The 15,798-nt window shown below is 49.9% G+C and overlaps 1 protein-coding gene and 1 long non-coding RNA gene across 2 annotated transcripts in view; both read left to right on the forward strand.

Moving 5' to 3' along the window:
• LOC125947377 (sodium-coupled monocarboxylate transporter 1-like) overlaps positions 1-15,798 on the forward strand; it is a 452,303-nt gene that overhangs the window by 13,077 nt on the left and 423,428 nt on the right. The window lies entirely within an intron of this gene.
• LOC125947378 (uncharacterized) overlaps positions 14,378-15,798 on the forward strand; it is a 39,318-nt gene continuing 37,897 nt past the window's right edge. The window contains exon 1 of the long non-coding RNA XR_007468252.1: positions 14,378-14,489. This is a non-coding gene — a long non-coding RNA (uncharacterized LOC125947378). The remainder of the gene's footprint in view (positions 14,490-15,798) is intronic.

A 15,798-nucleotide genomic window follows, 5' to 3' on the forward strand; every position in this document is an offset into this window, starting at 1 on the left:
TGGTCTTGTGAGGAGCCCTCCCAAGAGTGTCGCCGAATTTCTTTCCGAGGTTGTAAGTATGAAGATGCTTCAGCAGCACTCGAATATTTACGAGCGGCAAGTTAACGCAACTACAGACATTTTCACGGCCATCGGAAGCAACAATGACAACCTTCGAGACCTCATCTGCACCGTTGTGTGTGAAGAGATCCTGAAGGTTTACGGCACACCAAAACCATGGTTAACTCCATTGCGAGTGTTATAAAAGATGAAGTGCGCCAAGCACTCCGGTCCACCGTTCCTTTTGCTAACACCGTCCCTGCACCTTCTGTACACCACCGTGCGACCTATGCAGCAGTCTTGAGACACCCTGCTTTGTCACCTCCGCTGTTTGTTCAGGCCGCTCATCCGGTTGCGCTCCAACCAGCCCAACCGATGCAGTACATTGAGAAACGACGCACGGCTCCGCCGTTTCCACATGCCGCTCCTCTGGTTGTGCTTCCGCAGGAGCAGCCGGTACATGGCAAATTAGGCCGCCGCTGGCCACAAGTCCCCTCGGAAGGCGGATGTTTCGCGCACACCAGACCGCCGCCCTCTATGCTTCCACTGCGGTGAGGCAGATCATTTGTACCGCCTGTGCCCATACCAACGCCTCGGCTTGCGGGGTTTTTTCGCCTACTCGCCGCCACCCCGACTTGGCCAACGACTTCGGGACATTGAAGACTATCTTTCTAAACAGCGCATGCCACCGCCTACCGGGCGGTAACCGCGCTCGCCGTCTCCAAGGCCATTTTCACCACCACCCCAGCGATATTCGAGCGCATGGTCACCATGTCCTCGCCGGGAAAACTAACTACAGCGACCTTTGGGGGCGAAGCCGCTTGCAGTCAACGTGTTGAAGACCTCCTATTGAAGCGAAAAAGGAAGGGTACCGGTCCAACGTCAAGTGCAGCTGAACGGAATAACCGGCTATCGTTCGACATACCGGTGGTGATCGACGGTCACGCGCTTAGCGCTTTAGTGGATACTGGAGCGGACTAGCATCTTAAGCGGGAAAATGGCGACGCTTTAAAAAAAGTAATTATCCGTTGGCATGGCTCGCAGATTCGGACGGCTGGTGGTCACGTGGTTGCTCCACTGGGAACCTGCCCGACTAGAGTTCGGATTCAAGGTTCGACATTCGTGGCGAGCTGCCTTGTCCTACGCGAATGCTCCTGTGACGTCATTCTCGAGGCTGACTTTCTTCAGGAATACGGCACTGTTATTGACCCAAAAGGAGGCGCAGCCACCTTCTCAGCCGACCGAGAAATCGACGGGTACGACGACAAGCGACGTGACGACGCCCTTCGTATATCCCCCGAAAGTGTTACGCTTCCATCAAGAGCCAGTGTCCTAGTCGAAGTGATGTGTGGTGGAATATACGAAGGTGAAGCTGTCGCAGAAAGTCTTAGTTATCGCATCTACTCACCGACGGTATTTGTGTGGCTAGGAGTGTGCCGATTCGTGGTGGTCGATCTCAGTTGTTTGTCAGCAACTTTAGCAACGAGCATCGACACCTTTTTCGCGGTACATCTATAGCGTTTGCCGACGAAATAGAAAATATCGCTGCATGTTTTTCCTCTGAAGCAGTTGGCATGGCTGACAAGTCACTGGGCAACATCGACATTAATTCAGAGCTATCGCAAGACAACCAGGCAGCTCTGCCCAAATTCTTGATTGAGTTCAGGGCGTGTTTCGCAAATTCGTCGAAGGTACGCCAGACTTCAATTACAAGGTACTGGATTATCACATGCGACGACGCACACCCGCTACGCCAGAAACCCTACCGCGTGTCGGCAAAAGAACGCGAAGCGATTCGATCGCAAGTAATAGAGATGCTACAAGACGGCGTTATCGAACCTTCCAACTGATCTTTGTCGTCTCCGGTCGTTCTTGCAAAAAAAAAAAACGCCTAGCCTTGCACTCGGCCGCGCAACGCTTGAAACATCGAAGCTAGGCGATTGTAGCCCAGCATTCCCGGGAAGTACGCGTGAACTTTTCATCTTATTACTCATGATGATAATGATAATTTATTTTCGCGCGTCTCGGACTTACGGCGGTCACTACGCGTTGCATAGCGCAGCTTGCAACACCGACACTGCGTTGGAATTCCGACACCACGTTCCACGGCATTGCAATGCCGACAACGCGTTCCAGCAGACCCGCTCTGATGATGATGATAAGTGGTTCTTGAGGGAAAGGGAAAGGTTGGCGCTATCTTCTGCAGCCCTTGAGGGAGCACGGCTCAGCGCCAACGGGGAGGGGTAAGTGGGAGCGCTCTGTGAATGCGCCTCTCGGTCTCTCTCGCTCTCATTTTCTTTGTCTCTCTCCCGAGAGGAGTCCTCCAGGTAACGGGCGAGGGTGGACGCATGCAACATCGGCTCCGTGAGACCGATGCTGCCCTTCTGGTAAATTGTCATCTCGTTTCAAGAAACTTGCCGTGTAGCTACCCGAAGGTGAGTGGAGGCCACTCACCAAGTTTGGCGACCATATCGTCCAGTAAACGTGACTTATTGGACAGAGAAGACCGACACGCCGTACAGGCCGCGCCATGCCAGGCGCGAGTCCTAGCTCGGCGAATCACCGGCAGCCCACGATGATAGAAGTACAAGTCGAAGGAACTACCATCCGAGAAGAGGACTACGACCCAGCAGACGGGACAAAGATCATCGGAACCTATCAAGGCAAGTCCCAGCAAAAAGCCCGAATGGAAGATACAAACGGGGTACGCGGAAAACAGAAGGCATCCGAGGAACGCACCGAAACACTGCCCGCGTCGACGTGGCGTCCGACGTACCTCCCGAACCCGGCGCACTTCCGTGCAACGCAGCAAGTGAAGCGCAAAATCGCCAAATGGCTCCACTGCCACAACATGCGATTAAGGTAGTTTTCCGCTCACAGGGAGGCCTATTCTTACCCAACATACAACCGCAGCTGCTGCTCCGTTGCCTCTGCGAAACGGCGAAGATACCGATGGGAGAAGAAGTGCAACTACGCGTGCACCCAATGAACAACACGTGGACAGTAGCCACCACTAACCAGGAAGCAGCCCTTAACCTGGTTAAAATCAGAAGCATTACCCTAAACGCAAAAGCGTATGGGGTGGCAGCATACATAGTCCCTGCAGCGGACACAGTAAGAGGCGTGATATCGAATGCTTTTTGGGATGAAACGGAAGAAGAGCTTCTGCAAGATCTACAAGCGAGAAATCCGGAAGCAGGCATTCTACTAGCAAGACGCATGGGCAAGTATAAATCCATCCTTATAACCTTTGCCCAGGGACCCATCCCCCGTAGAATCATCTACTATGGGGGAGTACACCTGTGCACGCCATATAGGGCGCGACCAGAGGCCTGCACGAACTGTCGCGCCCCAGGACACAGATATGATGTGTGTCCAGAATCGAAAATACCGAGATGTCCAAGATGCGGCGAAGATCACGGCGAAGACAGAGCACGTCAGTGCGTGCCCCGATGCATTCAGTGCGGCGGAGAGCACCTTACAGGAACAGGATGGTGTAAAGCAACGAAGCGACAACAAACAACGAAGCCACCGGTAAACAGGGAAACAACCGGAAGACGCCAGCTACACCCAGAAGATTTTCCAAGATGGAATCCATCAGCCCCCTCGAAGGCCCCCGAGGAGCTCACATGGGCAGAACGAATCGTCCGCAAACCAGACCCCCGGGACGAGGAGATGATCCGTCTTCGAGAGGAGGTAAGAAGCTTGCGACAGGCCATCACCCAACCCCACCCGTCACCCGTCACCCAAACCATCACCCAACCCTCACACCCACCCATTGGTCACCCTTTACCCCTAGACACCCAGAGTTCATCTCCCGCAGAAACGTCAACCTCCACCCCACCTACAAAAAAGAAAAGAAAAGACGTCCCTCCGCCATCAGCCAAAACAACAGAGCTGGAGCAATCAGACAAAACAGCAGAGATGGAGGCTCAGTTTGAAGCCAAACTTGAGGCAAAATTAACAGCGAAACTAGCACACTCCCAACAGCAGATGCGCGATGAATTTCAGCAATTCCTAGACAAGCGCCTGCAAACACTCGAGGCTCTATTCCCAACTCTCGAAGCTCGGATCGACAGCCTCATTGACGAACGCTTCAAAATTTTAGAGAACAAGCTAGATACCTTCTGTACCCAGCTCAGGACACAGATGAGCCTAATGGTGGTGGAGGCAACCAACCAAATGCAGGCGGTGCCCCTACCCCATACCACTCATCCCCCCTCCACTTCCCAAAGTTCTGGGCAGCAAAATGGCAGTTGATTCATCTAATTCTAAGACTCCTCCCCTTTTAAAACTCTGGCACTGGAACTGTCGCAGCATACGCCGTAAGCGAGAAGCGCTAACTCAACTCATACTAAATGAGGAACACCCACCAGACCTAATTCTGCTACAGGACCCTAAAACAAGCATATCGCTCCCAGGATATACTGCTTATCACTCACCAAACGATACTACTCCGGTTGTGTCCACCTTTATCAAGCGGTTCATAAGGCATACGCAACTTTCATTCTCCCACATAGTACAAAACGTAGTCCTTGAAGTTATCCCACTCGACATTCAACAGGATTCCTTACTCATCGCCAAATATATAATCCGCCGAGTATGGCATCAACGCGCTGCGCTCACCTAATAGCGCAAATTACCGCAGCGGCAAATAAAACACCAATAATAGTGGCCGGAGACTTTAATTGCGCGCACATCGATTGGGGATACCAGAGAACTTCTGGCAGAGGGGAGGTTCTCATGACACAAGCTCAACAGTCCCAGCTCACGGTGTACAATGATTTCGACTGCCCCACCAGACAAGGTACAACAGGAATGATGGACACAAGTCCGGATCTCACGATGGGCAGACGCATCCACAACCTTCAATGGAATAGAACAACACATACTTTAGGCAGTGACCATTATATTATCGAAGTTCAAGTCTCAGGTCCCCAAGCGTCTCGAAAAAGAATAGAGCAAAATTATTCAACTGGGATAAATTTACAAAACGGCGGGAAACAAACCAACAAACAGGGCCGGTGGATGCGCTAACCTGGACAGCACAAGTCCTCGAGGACCAAGCGGCGTGCACCAAGAAATATAGCCCAGAACAGCAAGTCCCAGTTATGGACTCAAAATTGGCGCATATGATAGAAGCGCATGAAAGTCTCATGAAAAGATATGCTAAGCAAAAACGCAAGAAGCTCCAAAGCAGGATATTTGAGCTGGCACAGCAAATTCAGGATTACAGCCAACAACTTTGTAGACAGAATTGGCAGCAGATATGTGAGGGTCTCAGAGGCAATCTCAGTACCGCTCGAGCGTGGCATCTTTTAAAACATCTAATTGATCCCATGAAACGTAAACACACTAGAAATCTTGTCGCTCGACTAACACACAACCATAAATACGACACGCAGGCGCTACTACAGAAACTTAAGAGCCTACACACCTCGTCGGGCACTTCCACTCCACTGCCGGATTTCGCCGGCCCACCAAATAATGAACTAGACAGGGACATAACTATACAAGAAGTCCGAGCAGCACTTCATAGACTCAGCAACACCACGCCAGGCGAAGATCGCATAACAAACGCCGCTCTTAGAAACCTAGACGACAATTCCCTGCAAGAACTTACCGGTATCTTCAACAAGCATTGGCAGAGCGGCACACTGCCAGAGGAGTGGACACATGGAAGGGTCATACTAATACCGAAACCTAACAAACCAGTTACCCCAGAAAATATGCGCCCCATCTCCCTTACCTCCAGCCTAGGCAAACTCTTTGAGCAAGTCATCCTAGCTAGATTGCACGGTCACATGGAAGACACTGGTCAATACCCACACTCAATGATTGGTTTCCGATCGGGCTTATCCGCGCAAGATGCCATGCTGCAACTCACAACAGCTATTCTGGACCCCCTCGTACCTGCGCACACTAAAGCGGTACTGGCGATTGACCTCAAAAAGGCTTTCGACAACATCACGCACGAGGCCATCCTAAAGGCCATGATAGACCTAGGAGTTCGCCAACGAACATACAACTACATAAAGGCTTTCCTGCAAAACCGAACGGCCAGCATGTGCGTAGACAACCTTCGTACACGCCGCGACACACTAGCGAACGTAGGCACAACGCAAGGCTCAGTGCTGTCCCCATTCCTTTTTAACGCAGTACTTATTCCGCTCGCGCGGAAGCTACAGCAAATTCCCCATCTTGAGCATACCCTGTACGCGGATGATATCACCCTGTGGACTACATATGGATCGGACGCGCAAATCGAAGAAACACTGCAAACAGCCGCAATGGTAATACAGGAAGAGGTCACCAATGTAGGCCTCACCTGCTCACCGGAAAAATCTGAACTTTTGTTGATCCCGCCAAAAGGTAGAACGTATCATACTCCTATTAGAATGTACCTACAGGATAGGGTGGTCCCACAGGTCCACACCATTCGAATCCTTGGCCACTACCTGCAACAAGATGGGAGAAATACCGAAACCATCAAACGCCTAAAGAGCACGCTAGCACCTACCACGCAGCTAATACGCAGAGTAACAAATAAAGCTCACGGCCTGCGGGAAGAAGATACTCTGCGAGTAGTACAAGCGTATACCATGAGTAGAGTACTGTACTCTACCCCCTACCTCAACCTCAATATAACCGAAACCCAAACAATAAATTCTATAATCAGACAAGCTACCAAGGCTGCGCTCCGCCTGCCCAAAAGCACCAGTAACGAACGACTGGCGGAGTTAGGCATGCATAACACCATACAAGAACTAACCGAAGCACACCTACAGGCACAATATCTCCGACTAGCCAGTATCTCTTCCGGGAGGCATATACTTTAAAAACTCGAAATTCGCATCCCTGCTAATCATGACTCCCTAAAATCCCTTCCTACGGAAATTCGTCAAACGCTACGCATTCGACCTCTCCCTCATAACATGCACCCCGACCAAAACCGCGAGCGGCGGAAAGCCAGAGCAGCAGCCCTTCATAAACGGTACGGCGATGAACAGAACGCAATATGGGTAGATGCTGCATGCGATCAGCACGGAGCCACAGCGGTTGCTTACACACTGAACACACCTCCATTAATAAAGGAACTACCCCAGGGAACGGACCCAGAGGAATCGGAAGAGATCGCTATAGCGCTAGCACTCGGCAGCTCCAGTGCTACCTACATCCTGAGTGACTCTAAAACTGCACTGCTAAATTATGCTAGGGGCAGAGTTCACCCTGCCACCTTCCATATACTGACCCAGAACCCCCCCCCCCTTCTCCCGCAGCGCTGAGCTCATCTGGGTGCCCGCGCACTCGGGAAACCCCGGCAATGAGGCCGCCGATTCTTTAGCCCGAGGGTCTAGAAACCGGGCACAGGCGGACCTCATGGGGGGTTTCTCGAGGGAGCGTGCGTGTACCTTCGCTGAGCTCATCGCCAATGCTCGCGCCGAGAGGCAAATATACCCACCGCCCCACTCTTCCCTCACTACCAGGGAGCAACACCTGTAGCGCCGTCTGCAAACGCGCACCCTACCTACCCCATTCCTCCTCTCCCACTACAGACCCATCCCACCTTCCTGCCCTCTGTGCAATGCGCCGAAAGCAAACCTCACCCACATGCTCCTGGCCTGTCCGGCCTCTCCTCCTCCTGGCGGCCCGACACCACTCCAAACCTGGGAGGACTGGGAGACCTCACTGCGCTCCACGGACCCGGCAAGGCAGAAGATCGCCGCCATCCGGGCTGCTAGCGTCATGGACATGTTAAACATGAACGTTTGAGTGCGGTGGGGTCGCGCGGGGACCCAGGGTACCTGGGAGTTCCCAAATGCCCTGTCAGAATAAAGTTTTTTCCTCCTCCTCCTCCTCTCTCTCCCGAGTATAGCGCGCAAAACCTCTTTTTCAACTCGCAGAGCACGAGCATGCGAACGCGCCAGCTGTGCACGAAGACGACGACGCTCGAACGCAATCATATGGTTCGCATAAATTTATCTTCTGAAGCGTGGCAGTATAGCCTGGTGGTTACGGCGCTCGCCTTGGAACCGTGGGTGTGCGGATTAGAATTCCGCCTCGGCAAGCCAGTTTATTTCGTTTTATTTCTGGAAGTTTCTTGATGCGAACCACAAACCACAAATTACGGCTGGCTTAAACAGCTTCGCTGTTAAAAGAAATACGGGACGCCACGTTTCTGCGTTGACTAGCAGAATCTCAACACCGTAACGAAAAAGGACGTATACCCTACTGCCACATTTCGACGACTCGTTAGATAGACTGCGGAGTGCCCAGTATTTTTTGGCACTCGATTTGAAAAGCGGGTACTGGCAGATCGAGGTAGGCGAGTGAGACCGCGAAAAAACTGCGTTTGTGACTCCCGACGGCCTCTACAAATTTCGAGTACTCCTTTTCGGCTTGTGTTCATCCCAACAACTTTCCAGCGAATGATGGATACTGTCCTCGCTGGACTGAAGTGAGATATTTGTCTTGTGTATCTTGATGACGTAGTTGTCTTTTCTGCAACATTCGAGCAACATCTTCATCGCCTGCGGAATATGGTACAAGCAATCCAATCGGCTGATCTCACGCTCAAACCATAAAGTGCCACTGGTTATCGAGAGCTCAAGTTTCTCGGACACGATGTAAGCGCCAGAGGAGTCCGACCCGATCCCGAAAGCTTGCGGCGGTAGTAGCATTTCCTCCTCCTGCAGATAATGCTTGCGGCGATTCCTGGGCTTGTGTGCATATTATCGCCGTTCCATTGAAAACTTCTCAACGGTAGCGGAACCCCTGACTCGCCTCACAAGGGATGACACGCAATTTGCCTGGAGGAAGGAGCAACAGGCAGCTTTAGCTGAACTACGATAACGCATGCAGTCAGCACCCGTCCTGCCACATTTTGAAAGAAGGATGAGACGGAGGTACATACTGACGCCAGTAACATCGGTCTTGGCACAGTACTCGCCCAACGTCAAGACGGCATTGAAAGAGTAATAGCTTATGCTAGCCACTCGCTGTCCCGTGTCGAGGTGAACTACTCTACCTAAGAAATAGTGTCCCGCGGTCGCGTGGGCGATTACGAAGTTTCTCCATTATCGCTACGCCGTCCCTTCAAAGTGGTGACAGATCCCTATCCTGTAGGTTGGTTGACGAACATACGCGACCCTTCAGAACAACTGCCACGGTGCAGTTTGCGACTTCCTGGAATTTGACGTCGCTATAATGTATAAGTCCGGCCGCAAGCACGAATACGCTGACAAACTGTCGCGTGCACCGGCCGAATCTGTCAGTGAAGAGTCAGAGGACGATGACGGCTTCCTGGGCGCCATTGCTTCATCGGACTTGATCAGACGGCAGCATGATGCTGAAATTCGACCTATCATCGACCACTTAGAGGGCCGCCCAACAACTATACCATGGCATCTATGTCGCGTATTGTCCTCCTTCTGTCTACGAGACAACGTGCCGTACAAGAAAAACGCCCGTACAAATGACTGAGCCTGCCTCCTGGTGGTTCCAAAAGACTTGCGGAATGATATTCTTTTCGCTTGCCATGACGAGCCCACATCTGGCCACTTGCCAGAGTGAGCTTGCCAGAGTGAGCGATATGTATTACTGGCCCGGGCTTTCTGCAAGCGTCAAGCAATATGTCAAAGGCTGCCGTGAATGTAAGCTGCGACAGTCGCCGACCATGAAGCCAGCCGGGTTTTTGCAACCCATCGAACCACCTTATAAGCCATTCGACCAAGTCGGCTTGGGCATTCTTGGGCTTTTTCCTCTGTCAACCGACGGCAACAAGTGGGTGATTGTCACGACTGACTATTTAACTCGCTATGCCGAGTGAGAGGCGCTCCCACGAGCCACGGCTTCTGAGGTAGCGCAGTTCTTCATGTGTCGCATTGTATTGCGCCATGGTGCCCCGTCCTCTGTGATCACAGACACAGGGACGGCGTTGACAGCACAGCTCATGGACGAAATTTTTCAGTTAAGCAACACCAGGCATTGAAAGACGACTGCTTACCATCCGCAGTCCAACAGACTCACGGAGCGATTGAACAGGACCGTCACAGACACGATTTCTATGTACATCGACGTGCAGCACTAATCATGGGATCGCATCTTGCCTTACGTGACCTTCGCGCATAATGCCGCCGTACAAGATAATGACGCGATTCACACCAGTTCGCTTCCTTCACGGCCGTGAAGTTCAGACGATGCTGGACGCTATGCTTCCATATCAAAAAGACGAGTACCTCGCTACTGACGCCGAAGAATTTGCTCAGCGCGTTGAGGAAGCTCGCCAGCTGACGCGGCTACACATCGGTCAGCAGCAACACGCAGATGCACGGTGTTATAACAGCCGCCACTGGCAAGTGTGCTACAGTCTCGGATCCCAAGTGTGGGCATCGACCCCTGTTCGCCGCCGTGGCCTCAGTGAAAAGTTGCTGAGCCGGCATTTTGGTCTACACAAAGTGCTGCCACGCATTGGTGATGTGAACAACGAGGTCATTCTGGACAGTGCGGCACAAACACGGCGTCGACAGATAACTCGCGCTGACATAGTTCACGTCGTCCGCATGAAACCCTACGTTGCGCGTTTGTGAATATAGTTTGTTTATTTATTCCTTTTGCTATTTACGCTCCTATTTGTAGTGAATGCAGTTACCACATGCTCCTTGAATGTGTAGCGGTGACTGTTCTATGCGCACGCATTGACGATATCTTTTTATAATGTTTTCTTGCCTTGCCCCATTTCTTGAGCATCGAGCCGATGCTCTTTGCGAGGAAAGGGGGAATATGCCACCTGCAATAGTGGGCACAATGCAAAGAGGCAGGCAAGGAGAAGGAGCAAGAGGTGCGCCTGCTACACTCCGGCGCCGCTCGATAGCCAGGTCCTACCACCGTGTTTTTCAGTAGCCAGCTGCTCTCAATAAACGTCGTCAGTTCCATTCTTCTTCTTTCTGGGGTTTTACGTGCCAAAAGCAGCGTGCCAATGGCTTGAGTCGACTTCGTGTGAGTGACCAGATGAGAATATTGAGCAGCTTGAACAAAAGGGAGCAACGCGGGAAAGCCGTCACGTATGAGGGCAAGCTCAGCAAGATAGGCCGGCGGTGCGGAATCGCCAACCTACGATCATGTCTGGTCTTTTTTGTATAAATGCCCACACGAGAGCTGTGTGAATCATGGTGTCGTTAACACTGGCATGACTGTATGCTATGAGAGTCGCATCGTCTTGATTATTATCGGCGTGACAAAGGCGGGAAACGGGCATTCGCTTGGCGAGGAACCGGGCTATACAGACTACCAAGAGGCTTATTGTCACAAATTGTGTCCTGTTCCACGGAGCTACATCGGATGTCGTAGAAGTTGGATTCATGTCCCATGTACCAGGCCCATGCAGGAGCCAAGCAAAGCTTAGATGGCTTAAGGGCCCGCACACTTCGACTTGGTGCACCAACTCGTCGATAGTGTTGAGTTGGGACTCGGTCCGTAGGGTTGGTCGCAGAGTGAGACGCGGTAGTCTCGTTATGGCCCGCATAGCTTTGAGATTACTGGCTCAACGCAAGCCCACTCTGTCTTCGTGGCTGCAGTACAGAGCGGACAAGAAGGCTAGCCTTGTCGGTGCGCGCTCAGCCAGATTTGTTCGCAATCCGTCGTACTAAGTGTACGGTTTGTGCGGCCTGTTGCTTTGCATTCTTGACCCTTGGCCCCGCAGATCCTGAGGCATAAAATTCAAGGCCGAGCACACGTAGAGTTGATGCCTCGTGTAGTGACTACTGATCCAGAATTGACTGAAGAGACTGGAGTGCCAGGGGACGGCATCTATACTTGTTTGCTACTGACATGCACGCCGTCTTGTCCTTGCAAATTTTAAGCTCTATCTCAGGATGAGATAGAGCATAAAAGATATCGACATTATCACTCCAGAAATTCATTTATTGCTATTGCTAGTGAATGTCACTCATGCTGCACAGCACCATGAAAAAAAGAACTGGAAAAGAAAAGATGTTTTTAATAAATGCATTGTGAAGTGGACCCTCGCAATGTAGTCTTTACAACGCGGCGAACAATTATTATTGAGTACGCTTGCTCTCAAGTGCTTTGAAGTGAGGATTCCAGTATAGCTGTCTGTCGCGTATGAGACCGAGAAATCTGTGTTGTTTTACGGTGTTCAAAGCTGTTTTTCAAAGCAGGGCTATTTTATTGTTGGACCAGTCACACTTATTTTTCATTTCCAATTTGTCCACAATGTGTAAGGCTTTTTGTAAGGTTGATCGAGCAAGGCTGGTACTTTATTACGCGGAATAGCGGGTAACTCCCTGACACTACTTTATAGGTCAGCGCTATGTGTGGTGATCAGTTACAGATGTTACTGTGGGTGCAAAAGTTGAAGTGTACTGAGTGAAAGATGCTCCTTTATAAACGTTACAGTCAGTAACATCACCCGACATGAATGGGTTTATGTGCTTGCAACGCTACCTAGACATTTATTTAATCACAACTGGATCGCGCCAAAATAACTGTTTCGCATCTACCGATTGCTTGGCTCTCTCGCTTTGTCCTGACAGTGTTACGAGACGCGTCATACATTCACTGGCTTCTTTGCGTTAGCCAATCTAAATTCTGTGTAAAAAAGGGCTTCCTTCCGTTTTCGCCAATCAGGAAAGTACCACTCACACGAGTATTTCGAGGATTGTAGCTAGACAACGGCCATATAACCTTAACTGCCTTATATTTTTATTCCCTTTTCAAACGCAGTGAACTACAGTTGAAGCATTTCGTATATTTTTCCACTGAGTATTTGCCCTCCTTGCCTGTCTGATGCAACCAGTGAGGTACCATACAGCGCGTGGGTTCATTCACAGTGCAGGTGTACATGTGGAGCATACTAGGTGAAAAAAAAAAAAAAAACGTAAAAAGGAGTGCATTTTGTGTGCAGCTGTTGCTGGATGGTGCACTGTTGCCTGGAGCAGCATTAAAAGTGATATAAACCTAGGATCAAAAGAACAACTGCTCGGGTGCCACCCTATACCCCCTCGCGGCCATCAAACCGAAACACCTGCTACAAGCGCAAAAAAAAAAAACAGTTGTCGTATCATGCGTTGCGGCACCAAAACTTATAGCGCCGACTCATGTGGAACTAGCGAACAAAAAGGACGAGGGCGCCATTGGAGCCTCCATGCTCTTCATCATTATCAATAATAGCTAACCCCTAATTTCACACTTCCTAGTTCTGCGCACGGTGCACAATATTTCACAGTGAGATGAACTTCTCTGGTGTGAAGATATTTTACTGAAGGTTTTTACTGAAGGTATTTTTCATTGAGAGTGAGAAAATGGTCCTCAGGCTATTTCTTGCGCAATATTTTCCAACCGTTTCTAAAAGGAAGTGCAAGAGAAGAGCGTGGCCGCAGTACACTCCACATGAGGCGTTTCGGCGCTGGAAATTTGTTGTGTCACTACATTGCTGCAACGCTATTCAGAATAACGTCGACAGAGTTTCTAAGGTGATTTGTGCCATATAATGTTGGTGCTTTCAAATAAAAATTAGCATTCTTTGGGAACTGCAGTCACTTTTTGATATGTCCGTATCTAACCTCTTTCATGTCAAATTATGCCACTCGGTATGTGGCCGATAGATAATTTCGGAATAGACAACTTGGGCCAATGGATGTACAACTGCGCATGTGACACTAAGTGCGTGAACGCTATAGGCCGATCCTCCGGAATGGGCATGCGTCACTCGGTAGCGGGTCGCATAGACAACAGATCAAGAGGCAAGAAATAAAGTAGTCGGAAAGAGAAAGTTTGAACAAGTCAACTACAGAAAAGTGAGGAAGTGGGCAGTAAACTCAGCTGAGTGTAGAAAAACAAGTGACGAAACATTACCAATGCGCCATTGAACTAGTTGAATTTGTCAAAGTAAAATGCGCCAGAACATTCCCTAAGTACGACTTACACAAAACCTGGAGACATTACAGCAGCGGATTGTATTTCGAATGGACGAGAAAACATAATTCTGTTACGCGGGAACTCAAACACAAAGCCTTTTTCCTGCTGCTTTTTCTTGGGTGAGCACGCCATGAAACATTCCGACCAACTAGAGGCTAACAGCATTGCTCTAAAACCTTTCTACTAGAGGTTGAGCTTCATTGATAAAAAATATTTCTTAATGAAAATGCCGCAGACGAGCCATTGTCCCAAAGAGAAGTTGATTGTACTGCTGTTGAATATAATGAGTTCCCACAGATTATGTAATCTGCCCAAATACCCACTGTCACGATAACAAGTGTTTGGCACTCGTAAAAGAGTGACCTTTGCTAAACTTGTTTCCAAATATTTTTTTCTCTCTAGCACTGTGTCGTCGGCAATTAATTCTCAAGCTGCCATTTTATATGTCGACGTAATTGCTCCTCGCTATAAGAGTGCGGAAGTGCACGTTGTGTGGATTACACGGGCCATAGGTAAGTGTTACTTTAGCATCTTATGCTTAACCACTGTCAAGCTATCATTATTGGGACGAAGTCTGCGTGTTTTATCAGTTTCTTCGCCAGGAATCTTTTAGAAAATCACAATACGTCAATGCATAAAGGGGCGCTGAAATCACTCAGCCGTGCACAAAAAACGATTATATAAAAAACAGACGGGTTAGGGTTTCAAAAGAACGCAACAGAAAAAATAACAACCTAATCTGAATCCAGAAAGCATAGGTTAAGGAGTTCTTTATTTCAGTGTTACACGTAAATAAATATGCTGGATAAAGTTGCAAAGAACTTTATCGTTATACTCAACCGATTAAGGGGCGACAACTACGTCATAACAAAACTGACCTTCGCTAATCGCCGGTCGCGAAAGGCACAAATCTTTCATGTGGACCGAGGAAACCACTACCATCATAGAGTTCCGGAATGAAGCACCACCTGTGTGATTACTTCCTACGCTCGGCGAGCTTCTTCGACGCCAGAGGAAGCTGTCACGCGGCGTGGTGGAGCCTAAAACCAGGAGATTGAAAAAAAAATCCGCGGGGAGTAGAAAATGCTTTATTACGTGCGTCTCGTCTCTACGCCTATTCGCTTTAGTTGTAAACAAACCGACCTCATCCGTCACAACAATACTTGTGTGGACTTTACAGCCAAGAAAATGTGCGTGGAGTGACTAGTTCGATTTGCAGCGCAATACAAACTGCTTTCTATTGGATAACGCTGTTTTGCTAAATCTAATTGTATTATAGTGAATTTTCAGCTAACTTGAAGAGAGGGAAATGCATATCGCGGGGCCTCTCTAGTAACAAAAGTTTTGATTTAGACAGAAGCTTGCCCAAGACAAAACCTCATCAATGTAAAAGCGGGGAAAGCGCTGCGTGCCGGCGTTCCGAGAGGAAAGGCTGTAAAACACGAACCTATGCACTTACATGGCTCGTCTCTAAGTGAAAACTCGACGGGGTCGTCTCTGTGCTTTCATTTTTCAAGCGAAGCTTGTATTACCTCACAAGTGTCGGAGGTGGCTGTGGTGGTGGTGTCACGCTAAAAAACCCGGCTTCTCCCAGAGTATGGCAGGTACGAGGAAAGCGAGCCGGCGCCGGATCACGTGACGCGCGCGAGCAATTAGGGTCTTTTGGTCTGTCGCGGAGAGGGAAAAGGAAGGAAACGGGGTTGGCGCCCGCTCCTCCGGGCTTCCCTCGCGTCAGATCAGTCTCAGCGGCCCGATGGGAAGGCCCCGCATGGTGCGTTCCACAGAGGACCAGGCTGCGTTTTAGCAACGGCGCACCAAACT

Source organism: Dermacentor silvarum, chromosome 8 (assembly GCF_013339745.2).
Source record: "Dermacentor silvarum isolate Dsil-2018 chromosome 8, BIME_Dsil_1.4, whole genome shotgun sequence".
NCBI lineage: Eukaryota > Metazoa > Arthropoda > Arachnida > Ixodida > Ixodidae > Dermacentor > Dermacentor silvarum.